At 50.3% G+C, this 13,005-nt stretch overlaps 1 pseudogene across 1 annotated transcript in view; it reads right to left on the bottom strand.

The window, feature by feature from the left end:
• Positions 1–6,978, bottom strand: part of LOC144608113 (UDP-GlcNAc:betaGal beta-1,3-N-acetylglucosaminyltransferase 7 pseudogene) — a 35,982-nt pseudogene extending 29,004 nt beyond the window's left edge. The window contains exon 1 of the transcript XR_013549167.1: positions 4,646–6,978. The product of XR_013549167.1 is annotated as a UDP-GlcNAc:betaGal beta-1,3-N-acetylglucosaminyltransferase 7 pseudogene (transcript). The remainder of the gene's footprint in view (positions 1–4,645) is intronic.
• Between the last annotated feature and the right edge of the window lie 6,027 nt (positions 6,979–13,005).

Raw genomic sequence — 13,005 nt, 5'->3', positions numbered from 1 at the left:
ATGGGGTGGGGGGAGGAGGGGGTGGGGGGGAAAGAGGGGTGAGGGAGAGTGCGAGTGCGGGTGGGAGGGAGAGTGGGACTGGGGAGGAGGGCAGAGTGCGGGTGGGGAGGAGGAGGGGTGGGGGACGGGGACAGCGGGGGAGGGGGGAAGGGGGACAGTGGGGGTCAGAGAAGAGGGGAGAGTGGGGGGAGGGAGGAAAAGGTGGGTGAGGGGGAAGGGGACAGCGAGAGTGAAAGGAGGGCGAGGGTGGGGGGAGGAGAGAGGAAGTGTGGGGGGAAGGGGGGTGGTGGTGGGGGGAAGATAGTGGGGGGTAGGGGGAGAGTGGGAGGGAGGGGGACGGTGAGAATGCAGGTGGGGCGGGTGGGTGGAGGAGAGGGTAGGGGTGGGAGAGGGGTGAGGGGACGAGAGAGTGGGGGAGGCGAGTGTGGGTGAGGAGGGGTGGAGGAGAGTGTGGGGCTGGGGGAGAGTGAGAGTGGGGTTGGGGGAGGAGAGAATGTGGGGGGTGGAGGGGGGGGAGGAGAGAGTGGGGGAAAAGGGGGGCCAGTTACAACCGGCCCTTTGAGGGCAACCATAATGCTGATGTGGCCCGGGGTGAAAATGAGTTTGACACCCCTGATCTATATCAATGATTTGGATGAGAACATACACGGCAAGATTACAAGTTTGCAGATGATACAAAAGTGGGTAGTTTTGCAGATAGTGAAGGTGGTTGTGAAAAATTGCAACAGGATCTTGATCAATTGGCCAAGTGGACTGAAGAATGGTTGATAGAATTTAATGCAGAAAAATGTGAGGTGTTACATTTTGGGAAGTCTAACATGGACAGGACCTACACAGTGAATGGTAGGGGTCTGGGCAGTGTTGTAGACCAGAGGGATCTAGGAGTGCAGGTGCATAGTTCCCTGAAGGTGGAGTCGCAGGTAGATCGAATGGTCATAAAGGCTTTTGGCACATTGCCCTTCTTCAGATAGTATTGAGTATAGAAGTTGGGAGGTCATGTTACAGTTGTACAAGATGTTGGTGAAGCCACATTTAGATTATTGTGTTCGGTTCTGGGCACCGTGTTATAGGAAAGATGTTATCAAGCTGGAACGATATAGAGAAGATTTACAAGGATGTTGCCAGGACTGGAGGGTCCAAACCATAAGCAGAGGTTGAGAAGGCTGGGGCTCTATTCCTTGGAGAGCAGGAGGATGAGGTGTGATCTTATAGAGAAGTAAGATCATGAGAGGATTAGATCGGGTAGATGCTTACAGTGTCTTGCCCAGAGTAGGTGAATGGAGCACCAGAAGACATAGGTTTAAGATGAAGGGGAGAAGATTTAACAGGAATCTGAGGGGTAACTTTTTCCACACAAAGGGCGGTGGGTTGTATGGAACAAGCTGCCAGAGGAGTTAGTTGAGGCAGGGACTATCCCAACATTAAAGAAGTAGTTAGACAGGCACATGAGTGGGACAGGTTTGGAGGGCTATGGACCAAATGCTGGCAGGTGGGACTAGTGTAGCTGGAGCATGTTGGCCGGTGTGGGCAAGTTGAGCCGAAGGGACACAAATGGGACACAAAGTTCTTGATAACTCATGGGGTCAGGCAGCAGACTTTGGGACCCTTCTTCAGACTGACTCAGTCTGTTAAGTTACTCCAGCATTTTGTGTCGTTTCACCTTAAAACTAGATGCCGATGCCACTGATCTGCACCAATGAGTCCTTCTTCACCGGTTCACGCAGCTGTTGTTAAGGCTCACGTTGTAGACCCTGGGGATAGCGCTTTCTTCAGGCCACTGCCAATGACAAGACACACTCGGTCACCATGGGCTCCTTCCCTTCTCATCTACTGCCATTTCCCAGGTGGAGTATGTTGGTGACTGCAGGAGAGAAGGAGGAGGCGGCAGTGGAGGGATGGGGGGGGGGGGGGCAGCGAGGGGGGGAAAAAAGAGGCAGGGTGGACAGTGTGCGGAGGAGTGGCAATGATCGAGCGGGGAGCGGACAAACCATAGGGCAGCAAGTGCGAGGGGAGGGAGCTCGACCGTGACCAGGCTTGTCCTTTTGGATGACAGTGGCCTGAAGAATTCTGACTCTGCAGATGATGCAGGGGCTGCAAGGTGAGCCACACCAGCCACTTCAACTGGACCCTGAAGGAGTGTAGTGGGTGAAGAAGGCTTGCTGGTGCACCTTGTGAGTTGGGGGTCCTAGGATGTCTGCTCCAAGCAGCCGGGAAGGCGGTAGAAGTCAGGGGGCCATCTGCTTTAACCAAAATCCATTATAAAGGAATCCATTAAAATGAGGGTTTACTGTACTGTGTTTACTACCTGTTGTGCTTCTGCAAGTAAGAATTTTATGTTCCGTTTCGGGACATAAAACGATAAAGCACTCTTGACAGTATCTCTGGAGGACATAGACAGGTGACATTTCAGGGCAAGACCCCTCTTCAGAATGATTGATTGTAGTTTTGGTGAGGGGGGAGACAGCGAGAAAAGAGGTGGGTGGGGGACAAAGCTTGACAAGAGACAAGGGAGAGGGGTTTTTATAGGTAGATGGATAGACAAAGGCTAGAGATAAAAAGGAGAGGAGAGAAATGTGAAGGCATAGGTAGGGATAAGGGTAGAAGAGTATAATGGGGAAGGATAGTGGGAAAGATTGGTGGGGGCGCGTGGGCACATGAAAGAGAGAGGGGGGGGTAACATGGTGGAAAAATTGGAGAATTCAATGTCCATACCATTGGGTTGTAAGCCACTCAATTTCTTCAATTATTTAGATTGTAATTAGTTTCATTCTATCTTGCACTGTCATCTTGCATTAGTCACTTATGGTACAAGTGTTTTATTCTCCTTCCAAAATCACTCTACCATGAACCTTGCACCAGGAAACATCAAGGCTGATTGAACAAGTTTGACGTATAAATTCCAGCAACTGAATTAATCATAAATCATACAATGGAAAGATAGTCACGTCACAAGAGGAAAATAAAAATCTCAGACTTGCAGGTATCTGTTGGCCATGTAGAACAAGTGTCACCACTAAGGATAGCTATGTTTACAGAACCCAGGATTGCACACGAATCTGAACCAGCAATTCACCAAAAGATGGCAAACCATATTTTTTGGAGAGTCTTCCCTTGAGTTGAGACAACAAAAACAAATAGCCCATGCTACAGTTCCCAATATTCTACACTCTAAATCCTAAGCTTAAACCTGCTTCCTTACAGTTGGCTTGATTGGATATCAGCCAATGATCTGACAACGCACATAATCTGGAGACTTGCCATTCCCCACGGCTGTCTGTTTCTTGGTAGTCCCCACCTTTCTGCAGCTCAAATTCTGCTGGCTACGGTCGTCTGCGTTGACAACTTCTTCTTACTTGATCACCTAAACGTTACATGATCTCACCATTTCCATTAACCAAGTACTGAAAGTTTTGATTAACAAATCTCCAGACAACCTGGACTTGAGTACGTGAGAAATTAGCTCAATGTGATCCGTTTGTCCCTCTTGTCAGCCCGACATTTGTCTTTCAGTAGATTGCGGCTGTGCAATTAAGATACGATAAAACTACCGACAGTTAACGCACAAGGTACACAAAGACTTGAAATTAAACGTGAAAAGAAAAAAAGACAAGCGACTGTTGGCTGGCTGCCATGTGCACAGCGCCTTCACCAGAACAAATGAACAAACAAACACAGACTTATCCCCCTGGGCAAAGGACTCTAAACTAGAGTGCCCCCAGACCGGGTCCCCCTTCATTCTCCCACTGTCCCTCACGACGGTCACTCTACGCCGCGTCCCCCATTGTTCTTCATGGCGGTCCACCCAGGCCGGGTCCCCATTGTCTTCCCCTCGCGCTCATCGACCGCGAGGCCCCATCGGCACACTCTGTTGTAAAAGGCATGCATGGTTTTCTGCACAAATCAGATTTTGCTTCTGCCCACCTTTAATTATGGAATGCTTCATAAAGGCACAGTTTCATTTGTTGGGAATGGATGCCAGGGAATGACAAAAGAGAAGAATATCAAATACTGTACACCTCAGCAATTCCATAGCCTCTTCATCAGGACCAAATTTGTGTTATTTATTTGTCTAAATCCATGGATTTATGCAATGTTTTTTCTGTTATAAGATTTGAACAGCATCTTAAGTTAGGCAGAAATTATTGGCCCTGACCAAACAAGCAGAACATTTTATACAGTACTATACCATCAAAAACCTCAGACCTATTATTCAATATATTAATCTGAACCAAATTCAAAACATTTCCAATGATCACAATTTCCAGAAAGTTTAAACACTGAAATTTGAATTTGATTTGCTGGCAAACAGATCAAAAACTGGTCATTAAATGCACACATTTTTCACATTAAACATTTTTCTCTTTCTCTTTTCACCATTTTTAGAGATACATCACGGAAACAGGCACTACAGCCGACGAATTGCAGGCCAGAAATGTCAGAAAGAGCCTGTTGGCAATGATTATTAATATCAGTGTTGTACCCGACACTACTGTTTCCACCTGTTCTTAAAAGATTAAGGCGTGTCAATTAGACAACCACTAGCCACTTTTGTCATTGTATATTCATAGTTTCACCACCAGTTTTGACAAGTTTTGTTTTCAAATGGAAGCATGACCTATGTCATTCTCAAATGCAAGTTGCTTACCAGCATGGTTTGCAGCATCAAACTTTTTAGTTGAAATAGCCAGCTTTGAAATGAAGCAAAGAGCCCCACCAAATTCCTTGCTCCTCCTACTGGAACTAGATAACCTGGAAATGGCACTAGCGCCAATCATCTCATGTTTAAAGTCAGGTTGAAACCGTGATTTATTTCAATTCAGGATTAAAGGTGCAGTCTATTTCACAGCAGATTGGCAAACCTAGCCCTGTCTTGCCACATTTCCTGTGGAGAGGCAAACTCTCAGAAATGTGAGAACTGCTGTTCATCAACTGCCAAGAGCACCTCAAAAGCAAATCTTGGTTTAGAGCAAGAGAGGAGGAAGGTGAACATTTGAACGAGTATTTGATGGGGGAAAAAAAAGCTGCAACTTTGTTGGAGCTGATCACAGAAGTGGCTTAATCAAATGTCTGCCTCTCCTGTTTTCATGGTAGCACTGTTTAGTTTTTGCGGGGTGATTTGTTTGCTTTTTGGTTTTAAGCATGCATGTTTAAACGATCCCTTTTCTAAACAGTGACAGAGAAATCACAATTTCTCAAACTTCAATTTATTTTTGTTACAAACGATATACCTAAGTCGCGAGTGCTATCCATTGTCGGCAGCTGAATCCCATTTAACCGCTCTCTAAAGCCGTTGCTTCCGTTTACACAATTGTGACCCAAGGCAGGGAGGGGGAATTTCGCTTTCCTTTTAAAAAAATAAATCATTACCAAACTGCTGTCAAAACTGGGTGCCGATTGGCAACTTGTTTGGGGCAGTTACAAGAGTAATATTATTATTTTTCAAATACATTATTCTACGTTTTTAAGTACCTTTATTCTGCTTATCCAGACAAAGCTGAATAGCCGAATAAGAGTTCTCACCATTACGCCAGGGTTCACTCCCAACGCACGCCCAAGTACCTACACTTCTAAATGCACACAGGAAGGTTTAGAGCGTCATTTAATTGTTTAAAGTTATAAAAACCTTCTTGGCACAGATGAGGGTTCGGTTGTGGACGGTGTCCCACATCTGCAGCAAGCCCTCGGGGCTGAGCTTGTGGATGACCAGCAGGTTCTTGTAGAAGCAAGGATCGTTGTTCATCGGGCTGACCCGCCGCTTGACGATGCCAAACGTCCTGAAGGCATAGTGCAGCTGCGGCTTGACGCCCACCTTCTGCAGGCACATGCCCAGGTAGACGTCGTCGATGGGGTAGAGTTGGATGTCCTCGGAGGCCGCCACCAGCTGCCTGGCCAGGGGGGCGGCCATGAGGAAACCGCCGCCGCCGGCATATGGCGGGTAGTGCTTGTCGTGCAGCTGCTTGGGGATGAAGTACTTGCTCTGGAGGTTCCTGATGGGCAGAGCCATGGAGATGATGTCGCCCACGAAGAGGTTGTCGCGGTGGGGGCCTTCGCTCTGAGAGGCCAGGAACTCCATCAGGTTCTCGGTGTTGACGAAGACGTCGTCGTCACCCTTGAAGATGAAGCTGGTGCCGCGGCAGTAGAGGTCGAACCACTTGAGGAAATTCACCTCCTTCAGGGTCAGGTTGAAGAAGGTGTCCGTGAAGTCCCACTGCAGGATGTCGCCGTACAGCCGGTCCTCGTATTCCAGAAGCTTCTGCAGGTTGCGCTGGTCTTTGTCGGCGGGCGGTGTGCCCAGCAAGAAGAGCGTCCGCACGGCGAGGCCGCCGAAGCTGCGCTCCCGGCCCCACGTGTGGCGGACGGCGGCCCTCCGGTCGTGCTGCTCGATCACCGACTTGACGACGATGAGGAGGTGAGTGGGCGCCGCGCATTTCTCGGGGTGGTTGAGCAGCATGGGGAAATAGCGGCAATGGCGGTACAGCACGTACTGTTGGAAGCGGGAATCGAGCGCCGAGAACCACTTCAGGCCTCGCACCGTCTCGTTCTGGCTGCAGTTGATCACGGTCACTCCCCAGGCCCGCGGGCCGCTGCTGACATTAGCCGGGGTCCCGGTCCCAGCCCCGGGCCCCTGCTCCGCCTCTGCCTCGGGTCCGTGGGGGCGAGTTGCCCTCGGCATCTTGCCAGGCCAGGGTTAACTTGGCGCCCGAGGCCGTCGCCTCCCGGAGTCTCACATCCAACACGTCCCCCAACTTGAGCTTATGGACTAAGGCCACGGTGGCGAAGAGCAGCGACAAGCTCAACAGCGTCTTCAGCAGCTTCCTTTTGCGGAACATGTAGTCCATGGGCCGGGCGGCGGAAACCCCAACTCCCGGCCTATCTGAGGCAGGATGAGGGGGCTTCAGAGCGGCTGGGGCGCCGACAGACAGTGCCTTTGTTGTGCCGAGTCTTATCCAGGGGAGTTGGAGTTGGAGCGGGAGCACATGGCCCTTCCCGCGGCTGGGAGATGCAGCGGAGGGAGACAGGTCCTGGCTGGGCGAGCCTGCCTGCCTGCCGGCGGGGAGGGAGAATGGGCGAGCGCTGACCCGGCGAGACAGACCCTCCTTGTCGCTGGGTAGCGGGAGCTGCTCACTCGGGGATGCCGGCCATCGGACTGAAGCGGCTGCCAGAAGAGGTGGAGAGAGAACTCCTCGCAGCCTGGCGAGGAGATGCGGTGCCAGCAGCTCCCATTAACCCCCTCCCTCTTTGGCAACGTGCTCGTCCTTTCCTCCTCCCACCTTTGGACTCGGGAATTTCGAGCAGTTTCAACTGTCTCGATGGAAATGTTCTCACTGAAGCCTTCTTCAAACAAACGCAGCTGCATCCTTTATGGGGGAATTTATTAGGGGGGGGGGTGCCCGTTAATTAGCTCCGGACGTCGCGTTTATGTAATGTTTCAGTTGTTTTGGTGGACCCGCGAAGGAGGCACTGTGAGTTGCTTCCCAACTCCGACCTTAGTAATGTCAGTAAAACCAGATTTATTTGGTTCCCCTCAGATAACCCGATCAAAATGTCAAGCCAAGAGCCAACATCTAAGTGCAACACAACGAAATTACGCAAATTGAATCATACATTTGTGATAAAATAAAACAATCAAGCTCAAACGGAATAAAACTCCTGCTTCAGATGGATTTACATCAGGTTTTCAGATATTCTAAAGCACATCTTAACGCGGTCTAGGCTTAAGCTCAGGGGTGACCGCGCTTTTGCGGTTGCAGCTCCTAGACTGTGGAACAGCATCCCTCTCCCCATCAGAACTGCCCCCTCCATCGACTCCTTTAAGTCCAGGCTCAAAACCTATTTTTACTCCCTAGCGTTTGAGGCTCATTGAGGAGGCGCTGTGAACTGTTTGTGTGCTACTGTATGTTTCTTTTTTTTTTTCTCCCATTGGAACCTAATCAGATGTACAGCACTTTGGTCAACGTGGGTTGTTTTTAAATGTGCTATACAAATAAAATTGACTTGACTTGATTTGACATGTGTCAAACTCAAGGCTCGCGGGCCGAATCCGGCCCGCCACGTCATTTTATGTGGCCCGTGAGAGCTTAATTGTCATTGGTCGAATATCTTTTAAGTTACAGACATTTTAAACTTTAAAAGTTTCATTTCTAAACACATTTTTTAAAGGCCTCTCCTCACTCGCACAAACAAGATGGACGCCGTTAGCGGAGCCGCCCGCCCGCAATCACCACCCTCACTCCCCTCACTCTCCCACACCCGGGGGGGGGGGGGGGGGGGGGGACGGGGGGGGGGGGGGGACGACACCCGAGCAGGAGGGAGATGGTCGGACTGATGGTCCGCTCATCCATCCCTTCAACCCACGCCACGGCGTCCTCGAGTCCCCCCTCCCGCCCGGGCCCAGCACCGTTACCGCACACAAGCCGCAGCGCAGCGGGCAGTTTCTTCACCTCCTCCTTCAGCGGCCGCTTCCACCGATGGCGTCGTCGACGAGGGTCGCTGCCACCAACGGCCCCGTCGCGACTTCAGAGAGATGGCGGCCTCCTCATGCTCCGCCATCTTGTGCGCGCCTCCCGCCGCGCCTCTCTGCTCTCTCCCCACGCTTCTCTCCCCGCGCCTCTCTCCCCGGCCCGCCTCGAGTAGTCCCACCTCCGCTGCCCGACTCGAGTAGTCGCACCTCCGCCGCCCGACTCGAGTAGTCCGGAGCTCCCTCCTCCCCGCACGCTCGGTAATTGCCTTTCGCCGCCAACGGCTCCACGGAGGGGAGTGGACGTGGGGGCCGAGTGGTTGGAGGGAAGGAGGGGGGTGAGGGTGGGGGGAGGAGAGAATGGGGGTGGGGGAGGAGAGAATGGGGGGGTGGGGGGAGGAGAGTGGGGAAAGGGGGGGAGTGAGAGTGGGTGAGGAGTGGGACTGGGGAGGGGGACAGCAGGGTTGGGGAAGAGAGGGGTTGGGGGAAGGGGAACAGTGGGGGTCAGAAGAGGGGAGAGTGGGGGGGAGGGGGAGGGTGGGAGGAGCAGAGAGTGTGGATGGGAGGGAGAATGGACTGGGGAAGGGGGTGGTGGTGGTGGTGGTGGGGGGAAGGAGACAGTGGGGGTCAGGGAAGAGTGGGGGGAGGAAAGGGGGAGAAGGTGGGTGGGGGGAAGGGGACAGTGAGAGTGAAAGGTGGAGGAGGGGGTGGGGGGGAAGGGGAGGTGGTTGGGGGAAGAGAGTGGGGGTGGGGGGAAGGGGGACAGTGGGGGTGGGGAAGAGGGGACAGTGGGGGTGGGGAGGGGCAGTGAGAATGGGGGTGGGGAGGGGCAGTGAGAATGGGGGTGTGGGGGGAAGGGGGGTGGTGGTTGGGGGAAGAGAGTGGGGGTGGGGGGGAAGGGGGACAGTGGGGGTGGGGAAGAGGGGACAGTGGGGGTGGGGAGGGGCAGTGAGAATGGGGGTGGGGCGAGTGTGTGGAGGGGAGGGTGGGGGTAGGAGGGGGGTGAGGGTGGGGGGAGGAGAGGAGTGGGGCTGGGGGAGGAGAGAGTGGTGGAAAGGGGGGGTGGGGGAGTGAGAGTGGGGCTGGGGAGGAGAGAATGAGGGGGTGGGGGGAGGAGAGAGTGGGGGAAACGGGGGATGGTGGGGAAAGAGGGGTGGGAGGGAGAGTGGGACTGGGGAGGAGGGCAGAGTGCGGGTGGGGGCAGCAGGGGAGGGGGTGGTGATGGGGGGTTGAGAGAGTGGAGGAGGGGGAAGGGGGACAGTGGTGGTCAGGGAAGAGGGGAGAGTGGGGGGAGGGAGGAAAAGGTGGGTGAAGGGGAAGGGGACAGCGAGAGTGAAAGGATGGTGAGGGTGGGGGAGGAGAGAGGGAGTGTGGGGGGAAGGGGGTGGTGGTGGGGGGTAGGGGGAGAGTGGGGGGGAGGGGGACGGTGAGAATGCAGGTGGGGCGGGTGGGTGGAGGAGAGGGTAGGGGTGGGAGAGGGGTGAGGGGAGGAGAGAGTGGGGGAGGCGGGGGTGGGTGAGGAGGGGTGGAGGAGAGGGGCTGGGGGAGAGAGTGGGGCTGGGGGAGGAGAGAATGTGGGGGGGGGAGGAGAGAGTGGGGGAAAAGGGGGGCCAGTTACAACCGGCCCTTTGAGGGCAACCATAATGCTGATGTGGCCCGGGGTGAAAATGAGTTTGACACCCATGCTCTAGCGCAAACAGCAATTACTATTGGAGTAATTGTTACTTTATCTGATGCTGAGTGACTTTCATAAACAATATTAAGAAATGTGGGGGATAGACAGTAAAATTCAAATAGCTCTTCTTGCACCAATTCTGGACACCTGCACCCCCACACCTCAGGCTTCACTTCGTCAATTCACATGAAATTCTTTCAAACACGGTAAACATCTTAATTAGCTCAGTCTTTAATCTTCTGTAGTCATTTGCACTCAAGCCCGGTGTGAACACTATGCACACATAAAGCCAAATAATTCACTCGGCTTTAACCACCTTATCATGAAATACAAGGTGTAACAGATTGTGTCAGATTAATGAGAATTGACAGTAATACCTTTTATTCTAGTGTCCTCTGCATGTATGATTTCATATGCATGGAGGCAATTGGGCATTTCCAGTAACATAAAGTAACACATGTTTGTTTGAATATCTTTCGAGGGGAGGGTGTTATTGGAACTTGAGATCCTAGCAGCAAGTTGTGCATGATAGAACAGATCTTGTACACCAAGCCTCCAAAAAGTATTTTAACTATGAGCTCCTGCCATGATCGGAGTGATATCCACAGAGCTAGTCTGTTGAGCAGTAGATTGGGGTGGAGAGAAAATAAGAGATTCGGGCTAGAGAGAAAGAATGTCAGAGGAAAAGAAACCATCATGGGCAAAGAAAGGATCATGTGGAGGACAATTGGAAGGAAACCAATTGAGGGGGGAGGGAGAAAGGATCGAGAGGGAGTGTTTTGGTGATGATTTGGGTAGAAGCGAATTGGGAAGGAAGTTTGTTGTGAAGAGGATCAGGGTGATGTCGCTAGTGAGAAGTTTGAAGAATTCATGAGTTTGATGGGAACCCTGTTGGGGTTGAAGCATTCACTAAAAATAAACAATAAAAAAACACCAAAATGGAATTAACTGGATGACTTGCAGTCCCCAGTAGCTTCCCTTTGATTTTGTCGTTGTGCTGAGAACATCCTCCTCATTAAAGCGAGATTAGCCATTAGTGTCGAATGGAAACTATCTTGGAGTCAGTTTACATTGCAAGAATTTCCATTGCATAAATTGGCAGACCTTATCCAAAGATTGTTACCAGAGATGTAATTAGAACTTGCACTACTGACTGATCCTTTCTTTGGAGACATTTTCTATGTGTATCAGACGAGCAAAATAACATTATGTTTTGATTTTGGTTTTATTTATAATTTGAAGTTTAAAGGAAGATCTTTTCCGATGAACTAATCGGCAACTGAACAACTGCCCTTATATATAAGTACCTAATGGAGATCATAAAAGGATGCAATAAGACATTAGAGATGACAATCAGTATTGGCATTTTTATACAAATAATTTACATGAAAATATGCAAATGTGCTTGTTACATTTCTTGAGAAATTACTTAAAGTAAGATTAAAAAGCAGATCTGTTGAGAAGCATGTATTGTCCAACATTTATTTTGGTTTTCTGTAAGCATATAACAAGATGTAAAGAAAATGTAAGAAAACATAAGTTTAATTTGAATTTTCACCTTTGCGAGATTAATGCCAACATTTTTGAGATGCAAATACATTTTTGAGCGATGATGACCAATGTCAGACAGGACCCAGCTAAACCAAACCTTACAAAAGGGGAGTCCATTTGAGGTTCTTCGTCAGACCTGGGACCCAAAGATCTGAGGACCAGCAGTCAATACTTTTCCTTAGCTCTTTAGCGAAGAAATCTAAGCACTGACAAAGTGGATTACTGGGGGCATCATCCATGGCTTTATTGCAGGAGGGAGATTCTGAGATCTCTTTGGTTTGGGTTAACCTGACGCCAGTAAATTGTTTCAGGGAATTATAAAATTATGCATAGCGAGGCATATTTTCACTTTTCATGGATCTTTGTAAGGATTTGCTCACTATTTTCCCATTTTATTGAAGAGTGTCCATGTTTAAGGATTAAATATATTTAATTTAAGAAAAAAGTGTCAATGATAAGGAAGGCTCCAGTGTTGAACATCTTCAATAACACAAGAGTGCCCCCTGTGGGTTATTTGCCTTCAAACCTCAAGAGAGTCAGGAGTGTTTATGTGTCATTTTCTCGGAGACCGGAACAATGAAATTCTTACTGGTGCAGCTTTTTGGGCAGGTTAATCACAATAAAACAAATATACAATCAATTATATTATAGGTAAACCAGACCATGATGGTACAAGCCAAAGTACATAGTGTAAATTTGGTAATGCAAAGTCTACAGTAGTTCGGTGCTGAGATAGTAGAGTTCTGGTTACGGTGGTGCAAGGTGGTTGAAGGGCCTGATAGATAATGCGATTGAACCTGGATGTAATGATTTTCAGGCTCCTGTATCTTCTTCCCAATGGTAGCAGCGAGATGAGAGTGTGACTAGAGTGGTGTGGCTCTTTGATATTAGCTGCTTTCTTGAGGCAACGCTTGATGTGGATCCCTTAGATGGTGGGGAGACCACGATGGATTGGCAATGTTTGCAGCTTTCAGCAGCCTCCTTCATTCCTGAGAATTCAAATTACTGAGCCAGGCCAAGGTGCAACCAGTCAGTTTGCGCTCCACGGTACATCTTGAGAAATGCAATAGACTATTCGGGGACTTGACACATCTCCTTAAACCTCTGAGCAAGCACAAGTTGTGGTGAGCATTCTTTGCAATTGCTTCAGTGTGCTGGGCCCAGATCGTCAGTGCTATCTACACTGGGAACGTAGCTGTTGACTCTCTCTGCCGCCATTCCTGTCGATGAACACAGCTGCTCTGACCCTCCGCTTTCCCTTCCTGAAGTCAACAATCAGCTCCTTAATGGAACTATTAAATGTAAGATACAATTGTTTTTG

Source organism: Rhinoraja longicauda, chromosome 30 (assembly GCF_053455715.1).
Source record: "Rhinoraja longicauda isolate Sanriku21f chromosome 30, sRhiLon1.1, whole genome shotgun sequence".
NCBI lineage: Eukaryota > Metazoa > Chordata > Chondrichthyes > Rajiformes > Arhynchobatidae > Rhinoraja > Rhinoraja longicauda.
The sequence above is the reverse complement of the archived record's forward strand: the minus strand, read 5'-3'. Positions and strand labels throughout refer to the sequence as shown.